The sequence below is a fragment of the Marmota marmota genome, unplaced genomic scaffold (assembly GCF_001458135.2).
Source record: "Marmota marmota marmota unplaced genomic scaffold, marMar, whole genome shotgun sequence".
In the NCBI taxonomy this organism is placed as follows: domain Eukaryota; kingdom Metazoa; phylum Chordata; class Mammalia; order Rodentia; family Sciuridae; genus Marmota; species Marmota marmota.
The window spans coordinates 21,176,645-21,196,111 of NW_025999932.1; the positions used below are offsets into that span (position 1 = coordinate 21,176,645).

General features: G+C 30.7%; 1 long non-coding RNA gene across 10 annotated transcripts in view; it reads left to right on the forward strand.

Annotated features, from left to right (window-relative positions):
• The window catches only part of LOC125616089, a 307,484-nt gene that overhangs the window by 104,087 nt on the left and 183,930 nt on the right, over positions 1-19,467 (forward strand). For 7 of the 10 annotated variants that reach the window (XR_007346710.1, XR_007346711.1, XR_007346703.1 and 4 more), the window contains one exon: positions 18,387-18,542. The exons of 2 other annotated variants lie outside the window; for them this stretch is intronic. This is a non-coding gene — a long non-coding RNA (uncharacterized LOC125616089). Of the gene's footprint in view, positions 1-15,113; positions 15,234-18,386; positions 18,543-19,467 lie in introns of all 10 variants that reach the window. One more of the 10 variants, XR_007346705.1, reaches the window with a different exon arrangement.

The window sequence follows — 19,467 nt, forward strand, 5'->3', positions numbered from 1 at the left end:
ATTATGTGTATATATACACACACATACATATATATAGTATATCAAACCAAATATATATATATATGAAACTAAATATATATGTGTATATATGTGTACACGTACACACATATATTTTGTTGTTGTTGTTGTTGTTTTTGGATACAGGGTCTTGCTTTATTGTCCAGCCTGGCGTCCAATTCACAGTCCTCCTGCTTCAGCCTCCTAAGTAATTGGGATTACAGCCCTGTGTTACTACATCCAGGTAGACAATATTGTCTTTATTCCCACAGTTTTCCTTTAAACTTTGCACCCTCTTATTGTCTCCTTTTCCAATTAGTTCTCTACATAGAATCAAATTATATCACTCAATAATTTTCAATGGTTTCCCAGTATATTTTGATTAAAATTAAAGTTCATTTAAATAGTCCTTTCTGTTGGGGTGCCTTTTTATCTTCAGCCCTATTCTTGTGTGGCTCGCCTGTCCATCTTTCATTGCCTCCATCATAACCAGCACCACCATGTCTTAAGGCTTTTTCTTGTAAGTTCTTTCCCCAGATTTTTGTATTTTCTGTCCTCTAAGTATTCATTTCAAAATTGTCTTCTTAGAAATACTCTGCTTTATTTCTACTGTATCTTATTTTTCTCCTTTTCACCATAAATTCATACTATTAATTTTTACTCATATTCCACAAATCAATTCGTAATTGAACATTTGCTTTCTTACTTTTTGTCATAATCCATGGTAAATTTACCTGTCAGCCTTGGTAATTTCCAACGGACCACATATTTCTTATAGTCTTATAAGAGCATTTTAATATATTCTGTTCATTAACATTGAGAGACAATTTAAAAATTCTGTCTTTTAAATTCTGGCATACTGACTGAAATATATCCTCTGAGATGACAAGAACCATGCATGTATTGTTTACTTTGTTACACTCAGTGTCAAGTAAAAGATTTGGAATATAAGACTATATGTTATATGTAAATATAATTTGAATCAATTAATAAATGGAGACATAAGGTAACATTTTACAGTTTTCTCATAAAAAAGTTTATAAATTCCCACATATTAGCCATATGTTAGAAGATGTGCTCTTTTGTTTTCTTACCACAAGGACAAGACACTATTTTAAACCAAGAGACTGCATTTCATTATTCCACATACATATTTTTTTTTCTTGGAGTGTAGCCTTTATTCCCAATGCATTAAGTTGATTTACATGTTTTTAAAGGAGTGGTATAAGTGAAGCCTATTGCTGGAAATTTCTGTATATAATTGGTCAGATACTATCAAGAACTCCTTCCTTTAGAAAAATAGGGTAATAAATAAATAAAAGAACTTTGAAAAAGGGCTTCGCCTCATAAGTTCTCATTGAAAGAAAAGGAATATCTATCCCACTCTGCCTGAGCACAGATGGAGCCTTGATGAATAAGAACATTGAGTTCTCCTTCAAGCAAGGTTAATTTAGAGCTTTTTGCCTTCAGAGCTATCCATAAATTAATTTCTATAACCTATAACATTTTTATTAGTTCTTTCAGGAGAAAATTTGAATGTAATATGCATAAAATTCTATAGTCTCACATTGCCTGCTTTAGAATGAGAAGAAATAGCATATAGAAATGTGTTTGTGCTTTATCTTATGCCAGTTATCAGTATTATCAAAATACAAGAGTTTCATGAATGTATAAAAGACTAAATTATACACTGATTAGAAATTTTCTGCTCTGATAACTTTTTTGATATATCTTCTAGAGCCTATTTTTAATATAAAGTTGTTTTATTCTTTATCAACTTTGTTATAATCCATTGTGAATTACTTGTCAGGGAAGTTATTTTTTTCCATTTCTTGTTTTCTAGTGCATGATTATGTGAACTTTATCACTTATTTAACCATGCTTCCTAAATTAACCAGGTTTCCTAAGCAACAAACTGGGATTTCAACTAAAAATGATTACTGACAGATCATCTATCCTTAATAAATTTGGATTAGCCTAATTTATTCTTAAAGTATGACTAGCCTTTTTAAATCTTATCAAATTATACAGTGATATTTAGCCAAAATGGCATTCCTTTTATGGAACTAGTTTAAAATGTACTTTAAGAGCCTTAATTTGCTTAACCACTGACAATGTGGAATCCTAGAACTTGAAAATTGCAATAGCATGTGAAATTGCTTCCAAAAAGAATAAATATCAATCTGTATTATCTAATACTCAACACATTCAAGAGATTTCAATAGGAGCTTATGTGATTTTGCTGCTACTGCATTGCTTAAACATGGTTAAGTATAATATACAAGCAAAAATGCAGAATTTGTCAGTGTACATATAGATAGATATGTGTGTGTGTGTACATTCACTAACTTTACTAACATTTTTTAATATGCATATGCTATTGGTATGGTTTGAATATGGAATGTCCTCTGAAGTCTCATATATTGAAAGCTCTGTTTCAGTGCAGCAAGATGGGGTTTAGGGCAAGTGATTGGGTCATGAGGACTCTGACTTCATCAATGTATTAAATCCATTGATAGTTGAATGGACCAGTAGGAGGTGGTAGAAATTTAGGGAGGTGGAGCCTGGTTGGAGAAAGTAGATCACTGATGATGTGGCCTTGGGAACCACATCTTGTTTCTGACCCATTACTATCTTTCTTTCAGTCCACTCTTTTTCTACTTCCCCGATGCCAGGAGCTGAGCAGCTATTCTTAACCACATGATTTTCTAATTGGAGCCAGCAGACCATGGACTAAAATCTAAAACCATGAGCCAAAATAAAACTTTCCTCCTCTCATTTGTTCTTTTCAGATATTTGCTACAACAAAAAAGCTAACTATCATAGTTAAAAAGTAAACAAAATAGTTAATAAAATGTTATATATGAAGCATCTATGTTAGTAAAAATCTTGAACCCACTACTCAATTAAAAAATATCTAGAAAAATATAGATATCTTTTTTCAACAAGACCTGTGGAAATATGTTTCTTGTACTCAATATTATGAGATAGAGAATTATTCATTTTTAAAGACTGTTCCTATGATTGGCTTTCTTTCTTTGATGCATAGTTATAAATTGCATGGACATGAAACAAAATATATAAACTTGTTCTTTGGATATATTCAGTGCTTAATTTACTCAACTTCTTAGGTCTTAGCACTATTGTACATATCTCCTGGGTATAAATGTGTTTATGGGACATTGCCTAAGGCAGAGCCTTCTAGATTTGAATTGGCTAGAATGAACCTGTCTGTATTTGAGGGTGGTTTTACCAATAACATGCATCTATGCAGTCATATACAACAGGATTTTTTTCATTCATAGCATTGTGATCACTTGATGTTGTATATTTTAATTCTTTTTTTATCTGCCGAGTATGGAATAGTACCATTTAATAAACATACCCCTCAGCATTTTTAAATTTGACATTTTTGTCTAGATGCACTGCACATTTGTGTTTTCTCTTCTATAAAATATTTGGCAAGGTTGGCTTATGTTTATACTGTTTCTTTTTTTGTTCATACTTTAGCAAGAATCCCTTATATACTTTACATTATAATCTTTCAGAAAATAACTCTACTAAAATAGTTCCCCAGTTTTTATCTCCCTTTTTTCTCTCACCCATTTTATGTGTTTTTAATAGGAAATGTCTTAAATTTAACAAAGTTCTATTTATTACTTCTTTCTCTTAAGGCAAATCATTTTTAGTTTTATTTTAAAAAATACCAAAAAAACCTTTTCCCTACAGAGAAACAGAAAAATCTATAAGATAATTTATAGTATTCATTAATATATATTCAAAGGATACTCCAAATCTGTAAGATAATACACATTATTTATAAAATAGTTTTTACTAATTATATTAACTAATCTGTGTTATTTTACTCAAATTTCTTTGAGTATGGTATATGATAAAATACAGTTTTGTTTTATTTTCATAGAGAAATCCTGTTTCTCCAAATCATTTAATAATAATACATTCTTTCCCATAGAACTCAGTGGCCACTCTGTCTTATATTATGTTTACTTATGTCAATTTCTAGTTGTCTATTCTATTCCACTTTGCGCTTCTCTGATATCCATGATGGTTCCCCCTCATATGGTTACCCTCCTCATCACAGTTTGACTCCATCATCCCGTGTCCAAATGTCCATCACCAAACTCAAAGTCCATCTCACCCTTTTCTGGCTCTGACAGGCTGCTCCATGCGAGGCTGCCTCTATCTGCATCACCCTCTTTACTCCAAAGTGAATCTGACAGAAAAGACCTCTTACATGGTCATTACACTGTTCAGGATTCCACATCTCATGTGGGGCTGGCCCTCTGAGTGGACTCCCTCGTAAACCTGCTTGAGGCCTCTTGCATGTCCTCAGCTGCACTTAGGTCCTGGTACCCAGGTCACACTGTCCCAATATGTGGCTACTCTCCTTACATTGCTTTGATCCTGGAACCCAGAAATGAGATATTTTTCTACTTGAATGTTTTCCTCATAGTCTCTTCAGATTCAAAACTACAGAGTCAAAGTGTTTTGGTATATAAATGGTGTATTTCACATAAATACAAAAAGTTTTTCAGATAAATACAAAAGTTTTTCAGATAAATACAAAAATACACAGAGTAAGAATAGAAAAGACTAAAATGTCCTATTCTATTTTAATAAATAAATATTGCATTATGGAGTATCCTAATTTTTAGGTCAAAATTTATATATCTATATAGAACTATGTCTGTATATATCTGTAGCTATATATCTGATTCTCATAAATAAAATAATATATAATAAGTTTCAGTAATTTTTAGCAAATAAGTGAGTGATAGTTTTTAATGAATCAGTGATTTATAAATGAGTGATTATATAAAAGATTAGAAGTAGTAGAAATGCATCATACATTGCAATTATATAGGTGGAACTTTGTGGATTTCCATGAGCATAATTTAATTGCAATATCTTTAATGGTTTTACTTAGCTTTTGTGAATTTCATAACAGATAGTATATCCCATATATGTATGTGTGTGTGTGTATATATATATATATGTGTGTGTGTGTGTGTGTGTGTGTGTGTTTGTGTGTGTATGTATATCTGCATAACACTTTTTACTCCATACACTATACACACACATACACACACATATATAGGTATTTAATTTCCTATTCCTCTACTATTTACTCTATATACACACATACACACACATATATAGGTATTTAATTTCCTACTCCTCTACCATTCTTTTAGGGAATATAAAATTGTGTTTAAGACAAGTCAAAAATCTGAATGGAAAAGTTTTTCAGATAAATACAAAAATGACATTTTAATACAGCTAATAATGTATAAAAATAGAAAAAAATATTAAAGGTGTAGTTCAGTAGAAAAAAATAGCACTTTGAAGAAAATTTTAGTTAAGAAATAATGAAAAATTCTATGATTACATGGTTACAAAGGAATAATAGCCTGAGCAATAATAAGTATTTTACTTAATATGAAATAGGGAATATTAACTGAACAAGTAACATGCTACAACAATAATAAAAAGTGTAGGGTAGTCTAAAGTGAGATTAATGTAACATTAAAAAATAAAACTATGAACAATATTTAGATATCTATGCACAAGAAGTTGAGAATACACCAACAAGTAGAAAAATAGCAAAAATTTTGGAAAGACTAAATATGAAATTGTGATTCTAATAGCATTGTGAAGTTCACAAATATTCAGGAATATTATGAAACTGGAATGTGGTAAAATTAGTTTTCTCTTTTGGGTTCTTCTCAGTCTTCCAAATTCTAGCCACTGGGGGAAAAATAAAGTATGCTAAGATGTCTGTCTAATGTGATTTTGAAGTTCAAAATGAGATTTTAGAAGCTCAAAAATAAAATTAGCAAGTAAAATAAGTGCATATCTAATGGAACTCTAGAGACCTAATAGTCCATAATGGAATAAGATGATAATAGGTTTTTCTTGAATATTTTATGCTTTTATATCTATTTTGAGTGTCCTATTAGAATCATGCAATTTTATTTTCATGTTATTGGGTTATTTCTACTCAATAATATAGGAGTATAGTAAACTCATTATTGTATTACTTTGAGCAAAAATAGAAGTAGATCACTTTCTAGCAGATGCTGAATTGTTTTTATTACTTTATCTCTGTACATCATTTACCACTTCTTTAACAAAGTAATATAAATTATTAATAAATTAATAAGTTCATGTGTGGACTGTATAAGTTCATAAGCTGTCAGTTCATGTTGTAATTTAATGAAAACACTAATGAAGATTACAGACTTATCCATCATATTTCATTTAATGTTTAGTGCTGTTAAGATAAAAATATTGATAATGCTTAACAAAAACATAGTTTATTCATGATCTAAGTAACCCTGTATAAAAATTTATCTCCTTTGGCTGTCTATGTATAATGACAATGATACTGAAAATGTATTTGTGCATCATAAAGTCAAAATTTAACCTTCATATTTGGATTAAAAATAGACAACTCAGAATATGCATGACATTAAAAATATTGAAAAAATAATTGTAATAAAACACAGGGGCCTAGAGAGTACAAAAATGCATTTTGGGTCATAAGACAAACATTTAAAATTTAATTATTCATATTTTATAGAAAAGTTCTAGGTATAGTGTTATTATTTTCTGGGAAATTCATAAAAATCTAGATATATTTTCTAATATTTTATCTCTCTTAGAAAATATTAATCATGTTAACTATGAGAAATTTTGCTTATTTTTAATTTCTGTGGTGTTGGGAATTGAACCCAGGTCTTTATCTCTGCTAGGCAAACACTTTACCTCTGAGCTATATTTCCAGCCTGAGAGAACTTATTATAAAAATGCCAAATGCATGAAAACTTGAACATACAATTAAAGATGTATGTTGTAAAATTCATTGTCAGAAGTTTTCTTTGATATTAATCAGTCCATGTTTATCAGTAGGGACATGCATGTGTTTGTAATACATGTTATATGCATATTTGAAACATGAAGTTATATGTATCTATTAACAAATCAACATTTATAACTATCTTGTTATGTGACCCTTAAAAAACTGATATTTGTGGAGTAACTATTTATATATCCTTCAACAACCCTGCAGGATAGGTATTTTAATTTATTATTTGCTTCAGATTACATACCTTTGTTGGATCTATTAATTAGGAGAGCTAGTATTGAAAGCAAGCTTGTGTGTTATAAGTTTTGCAATTAAATTATTGTCAATAAAATTTGAATCAATTATTATATTTTCTTTAAAGACTATTTTTGTTGTGTAAACTACTTTTCTAAATTGCTTTTGACAAATATTAATTTTAGCCACATCTCACTTCCAATATAAATTTTCTTATTTCCATCTTAATCAAACAATATTGAGTAGTTCCTATAAAATATTCTCCTATTGGCATTCTCCATTCTTGACATTCCTAATTGTTTTCCTACTTTGCATTTATTTTTATCTGAAGTATAATTTATTTTTAATCTTTTAGTACTACAACACAAAAATCTAGGAATTGACATTCTGTTACAGTGTGTGTTGTATATGCAGTGCACAGAACCTTCCCGGCCCATGGCAATGCTAGTGATTACAGTTTACTACAACTATGACTACAATTAAGGCTAATGTGTTCTAGGATCAATTTTTAGGTCTTTTTTTAAATGTATAACTCATTTACTCTTCAAATTAAGCCCATGATGCAATCAGCATAATTATTCCCACATTACAGAAGAGGGAATTGGGGAGTAAGATCTTGCTTAAGTTCATACATTGTCAAATGTTGTAGCCAGAAGTTAGCCCTTAGCTATCGTATAGGTCATGAATTCTGTTCTCTGATCAGTATCTCATGCACCTTCTTGAGATGTTAGTATAAGTTACACAAAATCATGTATTTCCAGATCTGTACAATTAAAAACATTGTAAGTTATAATAGCACTTAATTTTTGATGTCTTTTTGACCATTTTTAATTTATCATAAATGAAATTTCTCAAATCATTTCCCTCTCTGAAATACTTAATATGTAGTAGAATGTAAAAAGCAGGTAGTGCAATTTTCCTCTTCACCGCAAAAGTATTATTCTAAATAATAAGTCTTTAACAAATGACCTGGTAAATTTTTAATTAGTGTTTTTATTACTCTCTAATAGAAAATTATTTCTTCATAAAAAAAATTTGAAAATGACTGTTGGATTTGCTCTTGCAGTTATTTTATTGCTCAATGCCATTTGTAAAGTGTGTCTTAGGAAAAATTTTTTCAAAGCAATCCTAACATATGATTTGATATCTAATTGCAATATTACTTATAGAAGATATTTAAAATATTAATTATTAATAAAGCTGCATTTGTAAAGGGGCTGAACTGAACAATTCCTCAGTTCACTGTTTCAATCTTTACAACTTTACTTTTAGTCATACAGCATCTTATTGATTTAACATTTTTGAGATACACTTTCTTGATGCTCAAAATAGAAACAACTCAAAAATATACAGGAAGGTATTGCACGTCTCAAGGATCTCAACATGTAAATTCCCAAAGGTTGTGTATAATCTTCCACTCTTGGAGATGATTCTTGCCTCCTGGGACATATTGTAAACAATGTTTAGTTCTCAGAAGACATGAGAGCTGCTTTCCTGCAAGAATCAATTAGTTAAATCAACCAATTTCTTTATGTGTTTAAAGGTATTGCAGTACCATCATTTTTAGAGGTGTGTATTAAATATGTATAAAAGTATAGGAACTGATATCAGAATGGCTTCAGATGAGAACTTCTGTGTTCCAGGCACAGGTCCAGAAGCTGCTGAAATCATGGGGGACTAAAGTAGAAAGAGATTCAATTCTGCCCTCTCCACATTTAGCTCTTGATTGGAGGAGACTGGGAAGAAGGTCTTCTATAATTAATATTGCAATTAGATTGCAAACCATATGTTAGGATTACTTTGTATACATAGATTACATTTTTTAGAAAATGATAACTGATAAAAAGGATATTTGACTTGTTAATGCCATAAAAAATATGTGTGTCTTTTTCAATGAAATAATATTTTGATCTGAGATCATGATAATGAAATAGATCCCTTCATAGACCCTATTTGTGTGGGACATTCTAAATATGAGTAGATTTTTGAGTTGTCACTGTCTGAAGCAAGTGTTGTGAAAGATCAGCAAGGAGGAAAGGTTTTGCATAACTTTTCTGAAAATTAGTATAGTTTGAAAGGAAAAGGTATTGGCTATATAGTCTCTATTCTGGAAAATTAAAAAAAAATACTATTGGTATAGGCTTATCCAATTAATAGACTATTTTGGAATTGAGTCAATAGAAAGTATATAATATCAGAAAGGATTACTGAAATATGATTGAAATCAGAAGCTAAAATTACTGAATAATTTATCTCAAACATGAATGTATCAACAAAAGAAAGGAAGTTTGCTTGAAATCAAAACATATGAGATAAAATATTTTATAATATTTCTGTAATAGTTTAGAATTATTGCTGTAATGGACATGAATAGGTCACTATTAATTGCCGGACATGAATGTTATTCACCAAAGAATGAGAGTTAGGAAGTTTGGTTCAGAACTGCACTCAGTCTTTGATTTAAGAAAGTAATGGAAACTGTGTATTAGTTTTTTTTATCCATAAAACTGATTAATAACAGACTTTTCTTCATACGAATGCCTTGAGAGTTAAATGGATCAAGTCACACTATGTTCCTAGAGCAGCACTGTGCACAAGCTAACTGCTGTTTTGTCATTATGGTTGTGGTCTTCAGGCTTTGTTAATGACCTAATGTCTTTAAATGGATGTTAAAGCAATTTTTTCATTGAAGTATAACTTAAAAACACCAAATGTCCAGCTTATAAATGGACATACCCACGACTTTCCTCAGAGTGGATATAGCCATTTGCCCACTCAATTCAAGAAATAGAAAAATCGTCATTGCTTGAGAAGTCATATTATCATTTCACAGTTACTTTGTTCCCAAAGGCCATCAAATTAACTTTTTTTTTTTTTTTTTTTGGTGGGGGGATTTGGTGTTTCACGGCCTATAAAATTGAAATATTTCTCTTTTCAGTTGGAAGGGTATGATTTCATTTACAAGGATTCTTTTTGTGATTATTGAAAAGTAAAATACATTAGCATTTAGATTCATAAACCTGTCACTAGTAATTATGTTTCAGTTTATTCATTTTAAAGAAGCCTGGTCAACTCTGGGAACTATAATCAATTATAGCAATTGATAAGGAGAGAACTAGAACTTTGATTTTAATCATTTCACTGAGAAATATCTATATCTGTTTATAGATCTGATCTTTCTATTTACCCTCTTTTTCCTTGAACATCTGCTTTCCTTTTAGATTCAGCTATGCTGCCTAAGTAGGTTTGGTTTCATTGGACCTTTTTCTGTCTGTTTAACAGTGATCAGATGAGCATTAGGAGAACATGAGCTGGTTAGAGATTATTCTTATTTGACACATACCAGATACAGAAAAAAAAATAGATTCATTAGGTGAAAATCAAACAGAACCAAATACAAATGAGACAATGCAAAAAATCAATGCAAAAAATAAACAAACAAACAAAAAAACCTGAAAAACAAAACAAACCCATGAAGTTTGTTATTTATTATTTAATGCATGTCTACAGCCAGTGGTGATATGGCCCTTGACAAAGCCATAAATGATGCTTCACAGTGGTGCACACCTGTAATTCCAACAGCTTGGGAGACGGAGGCAGGAGGATCTTGAGTTCAAAGCCAGCTTCTGCAATTCATCAATGCCCTAAGCAACTCAGTGAGGACCCCTCCGTCCTCCCTGCCCCTCACAAACACAAAGCATTTTATAGGGAAGAAATTATTACATGTCTTAACCATTGCTCCATCCATCCATTATTAGTCCTTGAAATGGATTTAGTTCCAAGGGTATTTAAGTTAACTCAATGGTAATATAATTAAATCAATATATCTAAAACTCGTAATTTTTAACCTAAGAAGAGTTATTTTTTTTTTGATTTAACAATTTACTTTGGAAAAATATATAATTAATGATTTGAAATCAGGATTGTGAAAATTTTTAGTCTATATGAGTTTAAAATATTATTTAAGATAATCAGCATGTAAATATTTCATCTCATGAAATACAATGTATTTCAATATGGTTAAATTCACATTTAAAGAATACTTGGGTGAATTGGATACTAATATGAAAAATGATTAGTGAGATACTTTTTAAAATGCTACACAATTTTTGGCAAGAGAATTAACTTGTCATACAGATGTTTGAGAAATATACAGATGAGTTATTGCTTGGCAACATTCTTTTGTAAACATATCCCAACCTCTCCTCAATTTTCTGTGAATGAAGTCACCTGAAAATCCCAATTTCATCAAAGTCTTTTCTGCTCCTCTCTTCTAATTGTTGCAACAAATACATTAGTTCAAACAAATGCCATTATTTACATTATTCCTCATTTGCACTGCTATTTCCACTAAGACTTCTTCAGTTGCTCTTGCATATTGATTAATTTGTATGTGAGCCCTTTGCATTCAGTTTCTTTAAAATTTAATTAATTAATTAATTAATTTATTGAACTCAGGGATGCTTAACCACTGAACCACATCTCCAGTCCTTTTTGTATCTTATTTAGAGACAGGGTCTCACCGAGTTGCTTAGGGCATTGCTAAATTGCTGAGGCTGGCATTGAATTGTAGATCCTCCTGCCTCAGTCTCCAAAGCGGCTGGGATAAGGCATGCACCACCATGCCCAGCTGCATTCAGTTTTTAATCCATGAATGTATTCTTAACTTAGTCACAAGTTACAGTTAATTCTCCAGTGTATAATTCTGATGATACATTTTCCTCACAAAAGAACTACATATTTTTCCCATGTCAATAAACTGATACAATTTTTTTAGAACTTTCGTCCCTCCAAAATCTAACTGCAAAACATTATTTAATTCTCCCTGATCTATACTCCAACTCCACCAGCTGCTGCTTCTGTTTTTTTTCTGCCTTTGAGTCTCTCCCAACTTGTCTCTGTATAGAGACTTAGGGTCATAGATATGGGTATTCATGGAAGACTTCATCTTTTACACTGAGTATGCAGTGTAGGAACATTTCTTTTTCTTGTAGTGTAGGCTTCAGATCAGCAAAAGTAGCAACATATTAGAAGATACAATCATATTGCACAAAAAAGAGAAAGTATCAGTTTCATATTGTAAAAAATATGGTAAGTGTGAGGGCTGAGATGGACCTAAGGCCTTTTAAGCCTTACATTTTTTTTTTTTTTGCTTATGCCTTTAGAGTTAACCTACAGACAAAATACCACCCTAAAAGGTTCATTCCCACTCAAGTACCTCCATCAATTCTAATTAACGTGAGAAATTTCAGTTCAGTGCCACCACATAATGGGACTTATTTCAACTTATCATTCAACTTATCATTCTTAATTTGAGATATGATGGTAAGATGTTTTAGATCAGTGATATAAATACCATCAATGCAAAATTTTAATGGGATAAAGTATTGTGGACTATTTGCATGAAATAAATTAGTACTTATTTTTGCAATAATAAAACAAATAATTTCCATTTTTTTTTACAGATGGAAGTCATAAGAGTATTTAATATTTCCAAAAATGAACACTGTAAGCCAATTCTAAAAATAATTGTATCACAGACTCCATCTGTTATAATGGCCTGTTACATGGTTATATCTACCCTTCTGTATCATAAATCAGTTAAGTTCACATTCTAATATAATTTTATCATTTCCCACAAACCTAAGCTGTTAGTTGTTATATAATCATTATCATGTTATAGCTTTTTAGATGAAATCAATAAAATTATTTTGAATAATAAATGAACTGATCTACTAAAATAATAATAATGCATTTTGCATCATAGTATATTATTTAAGTGAATTGTTATACCCATGAAAATGAGTCTGTTAATTCCTAACTAAAGACAGAAAGGAATAACAAAACAAACACTTAGTAAAGAATTTAATCCAGGGTTTCTCAGGTTTTGCCCTAGTTTTTCCATCAAATAAATTACACATTGTAGAGAAAAAAGTATTTGTAATATTAAGTCATCTATTGACATAATAATCCTGTGTAACAAACCGCTGGAGCCCCAGTGGTTTGTATTGAAAGAATTTATTTTTCTTTCTTTTTGTGTGCAGTTCCCTTGAAGGAGCTCTGCTTCAGGCTGTGATTTAGGTGGACTTGGCTGAGCTTGGCTCTGGTTACCTGACATTGGGATATGGGTTCAGGCCTTTTTCAAGTGTATTCAGGATTAAGGGGCCAAAGGTACACAGAACATGCCCTTTTTATAGTGGACCAGTGGAGCACAAGAGAGCAAAGGAAACTCCAAACTTCATTTAAAATCCCTGCTCATGTCACTTCAACACGTATTTCATTAGACAATTAGAATTACCTACTTAAGTGGAAAATCACTTCTTCAGGAAAATAAATTCTTCCTGAAGTGGGAAAGAAGTGACTATTTACTGAAGAGTCATTCACTCTATTACAGTTCAACTCCTTGTTCACAAATATACACTTTCCTCCTGCATAAAAAATGCACACATCCTTCCTTGTCCAGGCCTGAGGTTTATTCTGTTTATAGCTACAGGCTGGAATTCCAAGACCTGGTGTTATGTTATGACTAATTGGTCTCTACAAGATCCTGTAAGATAAAATATTAGGTAAATATACAATGGTGAAAAAGAGATGAGTGGAACAAATTTTGGAATTGCAATATTTGAAAGTGAAAAGAATCTGAGCCACATAGAATTCAGTGGTCTGTAGCTGCTCAGGCATATCACTGGACAAATGTCTTCACTTCTTTCATTCTTGGCCTTAGATGGTGTGCTAGCCATAGAGAAAATTTTCAGCCCAATAACTATCATTATGCTATTGGAGACTCATGCATTTTTCGTTTCTATCTCAAATAGTTTCTATTAATTTTAATCCAGGTATCAGCTGTTATTAGCACATCTGTCTAAAATGTGCTTGTTTTGTATGTATAATTTCTGTCAATTCTAAAGGGCACACCCACACACTTGGAGAAGGAACTTTCTTTTTGACTCTCCCTCTCTCTTTCCCTCCATCCTTTCTTTCTTTCAGTCTCGACTATAGGTTATTAGATAATATATATCCTAAATATAGGTTGCCTACTTGAGGCGCTGAATCTTCTTACAGGTCTTTGAGTTTATTTTTGTCATATTGAAATGTCTCATGGCAGCATGCTGGATTTATTCTTCTTCTAGAGGCTGCTTTTTAATGGTCAGAGCTTTTATTTACTTGGAAGTAATTTTACTTTATATCATTTTAGATTCTTGACTTTTTCTTTTCTATTTCATTGTGTTCATGAAGGGACTAGTTCTTTTCTGAGTTCATTCTTTTGTTATTTCTATTCTTGATGTGACTTATCCAATGTACCTCACAGCATAAACATTCTGCCTGTAAACTCATTGGATGGAAAGAAAACCAGAAGTTTATTAGATACATTTGTAAAACCTTCCCAGTTAGTAAATTGGCCATTTTATCAAAAGTTTCATCTCTACATATTATAAGCTATTATCATTGTAGTCTCCTAAATGGGTTTCTTTATCTTTGATAATAATCAACATCTTATATCTGGTATCAGTTTCTGTATTTGTTACTCTCTTAAAATAATACTGCAAAAACATCTCATTTGAAACTGAAATGTTTAAACAATAAGTACCTATATTTTCATAATTAGTATGGACATTGGTGGAAACCTCACTGTGTGCATATCTGGATCAACTGACCTTTGCTGGGATTGACTAAACTTGTTTCTAGGAAGCAAATCCCAGTTTATTTTCAGTTGGCTCTATGTTTGTTTTAGTCCCCTCTTTTGGAAATAAAAGAGTATTTTATGATAAGTATTACAATTATTCACAATTTTCTATTTCTTGATACCATCATCTGTAAACTGAAGATATTTTTGATATTTTTGATACTTATGATTATGAAACTATTTTAGTCTGATTTATTTTTATGCTTTGACCAAAAGACCCCATAAGAACAATTTTACAGGAAGAAGTATTATTTGGGGGCTCATGGTTTGAGAGGTCTCAGTCTATAGATAGGTTCTTTCATTCCTCAGTGCTCAAGATAAGGCAGAACATCATGATCGAAGGTTGTGGCAGAGGAAAGCTGCTGGGGACATGGTACCAGGAACCAGAGAGAGATTCCCGTCACCAAGGATAGAATATATACACCAAAGGTATACCCCTCAATGACCCACCTCCTCCAGCCACACTTTCACTACCTACAGTTACCACCCACTTAAACCATATCAGTAGGGTAACAAACTGATAAGATTAGGGCTCTCATAACCCAATTAGTGCATTGACTCACTCATGAACTTTTGTACTCCTCTTGTCTAAACCATAGCAGAAACTGAACTGTGGCAAAGTCACTGAAAATTATTTATCATACCAGATACATTCACTTATTCAGTTACTATATCTGCATATCTACATATATATAATGAGCCAATCATTTAAATTAAATAGGCTTGTTTGAATAACCTCATGTAGTAAATTGATAGAATAGGCACAAACATTACTCATTTTTCTCTGAAACACTAATAAAGAAAAAATAATAAATACCCATAATTGTTAAAATACTGGATTTATTTTTATTGGTAGTGAATTCAAAGTATTGAGTGAGTAGTGATTCAAATTAAATAATTGAGTGATATTAGTGTTCTTTGTAATGTACTTCTCACTTATTCTAAGGAGGTTTGCTTCTTTTAATATTGAGTTAATTGACTTGACTTGCTAACTAACCATGGACTCAAACAACATATGTAATTAACTTAAAAAGTTGGTTGATAAAGCAAGAATAGATGAATATGTATTTTACCAAATTCTTTAAAAGATTTTCACAAATGAGTGTTTAATATATCTGATACATTTATGATCTTGTAATTACAAAGTAACTTTTACAAGTATACTTACTTAATACCTGCACAACTTTGTGATGTCATTGTTATGATATTTAAATTTTAACATTATCACCTGAACTGTATGTAGAATGTGAAGTATTCATATGGACTCATATAAAGTTCAGGTGATACTGCATAGTAAATTGAATTTTGTGAGATTAATTTTTTAATTGTTCATCATTGAAGAAATCATCATACTGTGTACACATAAAGTCTTCTTTCTTATCTACTTCAAGAAAAATATTGAACATTTGCCAAAAATAACTTTGGTATGAATTCATTATCAAGATCTCCTTAAATATTTAATAAATATCCACAGAAGCAGCTTAATATAAATTTGTTAACATTTGTCCAAATGGCTAATGAGTCTTGTGATTAAAATATATGTAAATAGATGTAGCTTATAATTAGAAATATTACAAAAATAGAAGGAATTTGCCTTTATCTTAATTTATTTCTGTTAATTATAGAATGTGTTTCAAACTTTATTTTGTTATTTTATAAGAATCTCAAAAAGAACAGTCAACTTAATTAGCCATCATAAGTCATGACAGGGCTCCAAATTGTAGGAATTAAAAATAATAAGTATATTTAATTAGAATTTTGGGCATAATTTAGGCATAAACATTTTAGGCATAAAAATTTAGGCATAATTCACAATTATTTAAAAATGTATTTATATTTGGAGCATTGATGTATCAATCTTTACAATATTGTTGAGCAATAACAAGGCATGCATATAATTGTAATTCAGATACATACATAAAAGTCATTAATATTAATTTATTAACCAGACCAAATACTATCATTTTGCAAAAAGTGATACTTTGATATTAAATGCTGTACAAAGTCAGCAAATAAATGGAAAAAATAGGTAAAATGAGTTTTACCCAAATAATTTATTGCAAAGTAACAAGATTAATCAACAAAATAAATACATTCTCCTCTTTAACAGTTACCTTTCTGCATGACAGAAATGGTGGATAAATAATAACTAAAACATATAATTCTATCACACTGATCCATTGTCTATTAAATAATTAAGATATATTTTGTGTTCAAAGCTGGATATATTTCTATATATCACCTGTTTATATCTATTCATATGAACATTGGACTCCATTTTGAGTTAGGACTGCATTTTGCTGTAAGTAACAAAAACTAACAAAAGTAACTTAGATAAGGCAGCACATACAAGATTTGTTTCATACATCAAGAATTGGGTCTGCAACTCAGTGATAATGAAACAATCAGAGAGGCTTTCCAATGTCTGAGAACTTTTCTCTCAGTTTATAAGGTTTATCTTTATTGTAGAAATAATACTAATAATAGTTTATATATAAACAACAAATTTCTATTATTCATGCCTTTAACATGGTAAAATTTAATTTCATATTCAAAGTCTCATGTTATATCTTAAAATTTACCAAAACATGGTTCAATTATTGTTATATTTTGATGGAAACATAATTTCTTTAATGGAAAAACATGCCTTATTTATATCCTTAAATCATTATTTGTCATGGTGTCTAGGAACAATTAAAATAAATATATATATATATATTCTTTTCTTTTTCCCTTTGGTGCTGGGGATTAAACTCAGGAGCACTCAACCACTGAGCCACATCCACAGCCTGATTTTGTGTTTTATTTAGAGACAGGTTCTCACTGAATTGCTCAGCACCTTGCTGTTGCTGAGGCTGGCTTTGAACTTACCATCCTTTTGCTTCAGCCTCCCGAGTTCCTGGTATTACAGGCATGCACCAACATGCCCAGTGGAAAATTCAAATTTTCAAGACACAGAAATATTATGAACTAATATGGCTGCAGCAACTCTTTCATGCACCTGATCTTTATACCAATATACCTGTTTATATGTAATATATAGGATAAGGGCTATAGTACTAGATGCAGTTATTTTGAGATATATCCATGTTTCTGAATTATTTGAAAACATATTCTCTATAAATAATAATGGAAGTAGATTTGGGGGAGAAAGCATAGGAGAGAGGGTGGGGGGAGAGAGAAAGAGAGAGAGAGAGAGAGAGAGATTGATTTAATTTTGTGTTCTTGACTAATTTCAACTAACCCCTATTAGTCTTATATTTATTTCTCTTAAAATTCAAACTTAAATAGTAGGTGAGAAAATAAAGTTTTCTATGCATTTCATATGCATATTTGGGTATGAGTGTGTGGTGTGTGTATGCATATGGCTAATTACACAGTTAACTTTGCAAATAATATTGTAATAGTTGGGCCTAACAGTAAAGATGTCTCAACATATCTGTCTATGTTGAATATAGAAACTCCCAGAAATCACCTGCATGCACTGCTAATTATGAGGTTATCAACTGTGGTTGGTAGAATTTAAAACATTTTTTGTAATAGGACATAAAAGCTATGTAACTGTGATTTTTTTCTTTTCAGATACTTTGTTAAAGGTATTGATAAACTACAAACTCTGAATCCTTTCCCAGCTTCTCAAAACTTGTTCCATTCTGAGTTATTTTGAGATTTTAAAGTTAAAATACCCTTCTTCTTGGGATCAATGCAAATTCCAAAAGATTTCAACAGGTCATTAAGGTAAATAACAATACAGAATAGAATTCTTTTTATGTCAATTGTGTAATATTAGAAATATTGTTGTTTTTCTTGAATTTTCTTTTATATGAATTATTTTCAGTACTTTCAATTTATTCACAATGACTAGTAGATACATTTTAATATGAAATGCCTCACTGAAGACATTTCTTTCTACTTTTATACTACAGAGCTACATGTTATATCCTTTAATATTAAAAAGAAATTGATTCAATGTAGCATTTTTATTGATTATAATAGAAATCTAAGGATTAACTTCTTGAAAATATTTATTTTCAGAGGAATATTTTGGCATGAATTATTCACCCTTAGTACATATAAACATAATAAAAACTTTGGATATTACTTCAGGTTTTGCATAATTTTAATAATATTACATTCCAGTTATAAGTATTATTCCATATGGTATTTCAGAGAAGGTAATGTAACTCAATATTCTTTTTTCTTCTGTTTGTAGTACCATAGATAAACAGAATAAACAGAAATGAGATTTCAGGCTTTCAAAAATCAAACATATTTAATAATTTGAATTGCAAACAAAATTAAGCATATATTAAAAAGGGAAACAAAAGGTTGTTTTGGAGTGAAAAATAATTCTCAGAATAAATAGAGTTTTAAAAATGACATACCTAGATGCCCTTCAATAGACGAATGGATAAAAAAAATGTGGCATTTATACACAATGGAGTATTACTCTGCATTAAAAAATGACAAAATCATAGAATTTGCAGGGAAATGGATGGCATTAGAGCAGATTATGCTAAGTGAAGCTAGCCAATCCCTAAAAAACAAATGCCAAATGTCTTCTTTGATATAAGGAGAGTAACTAAGATCAGAGTAGGGAGGAAGAGCATGAGAAGAAGATTAACATTAAACTGGGATGAGAGGTGGGAGGGAAAGGGAGAGA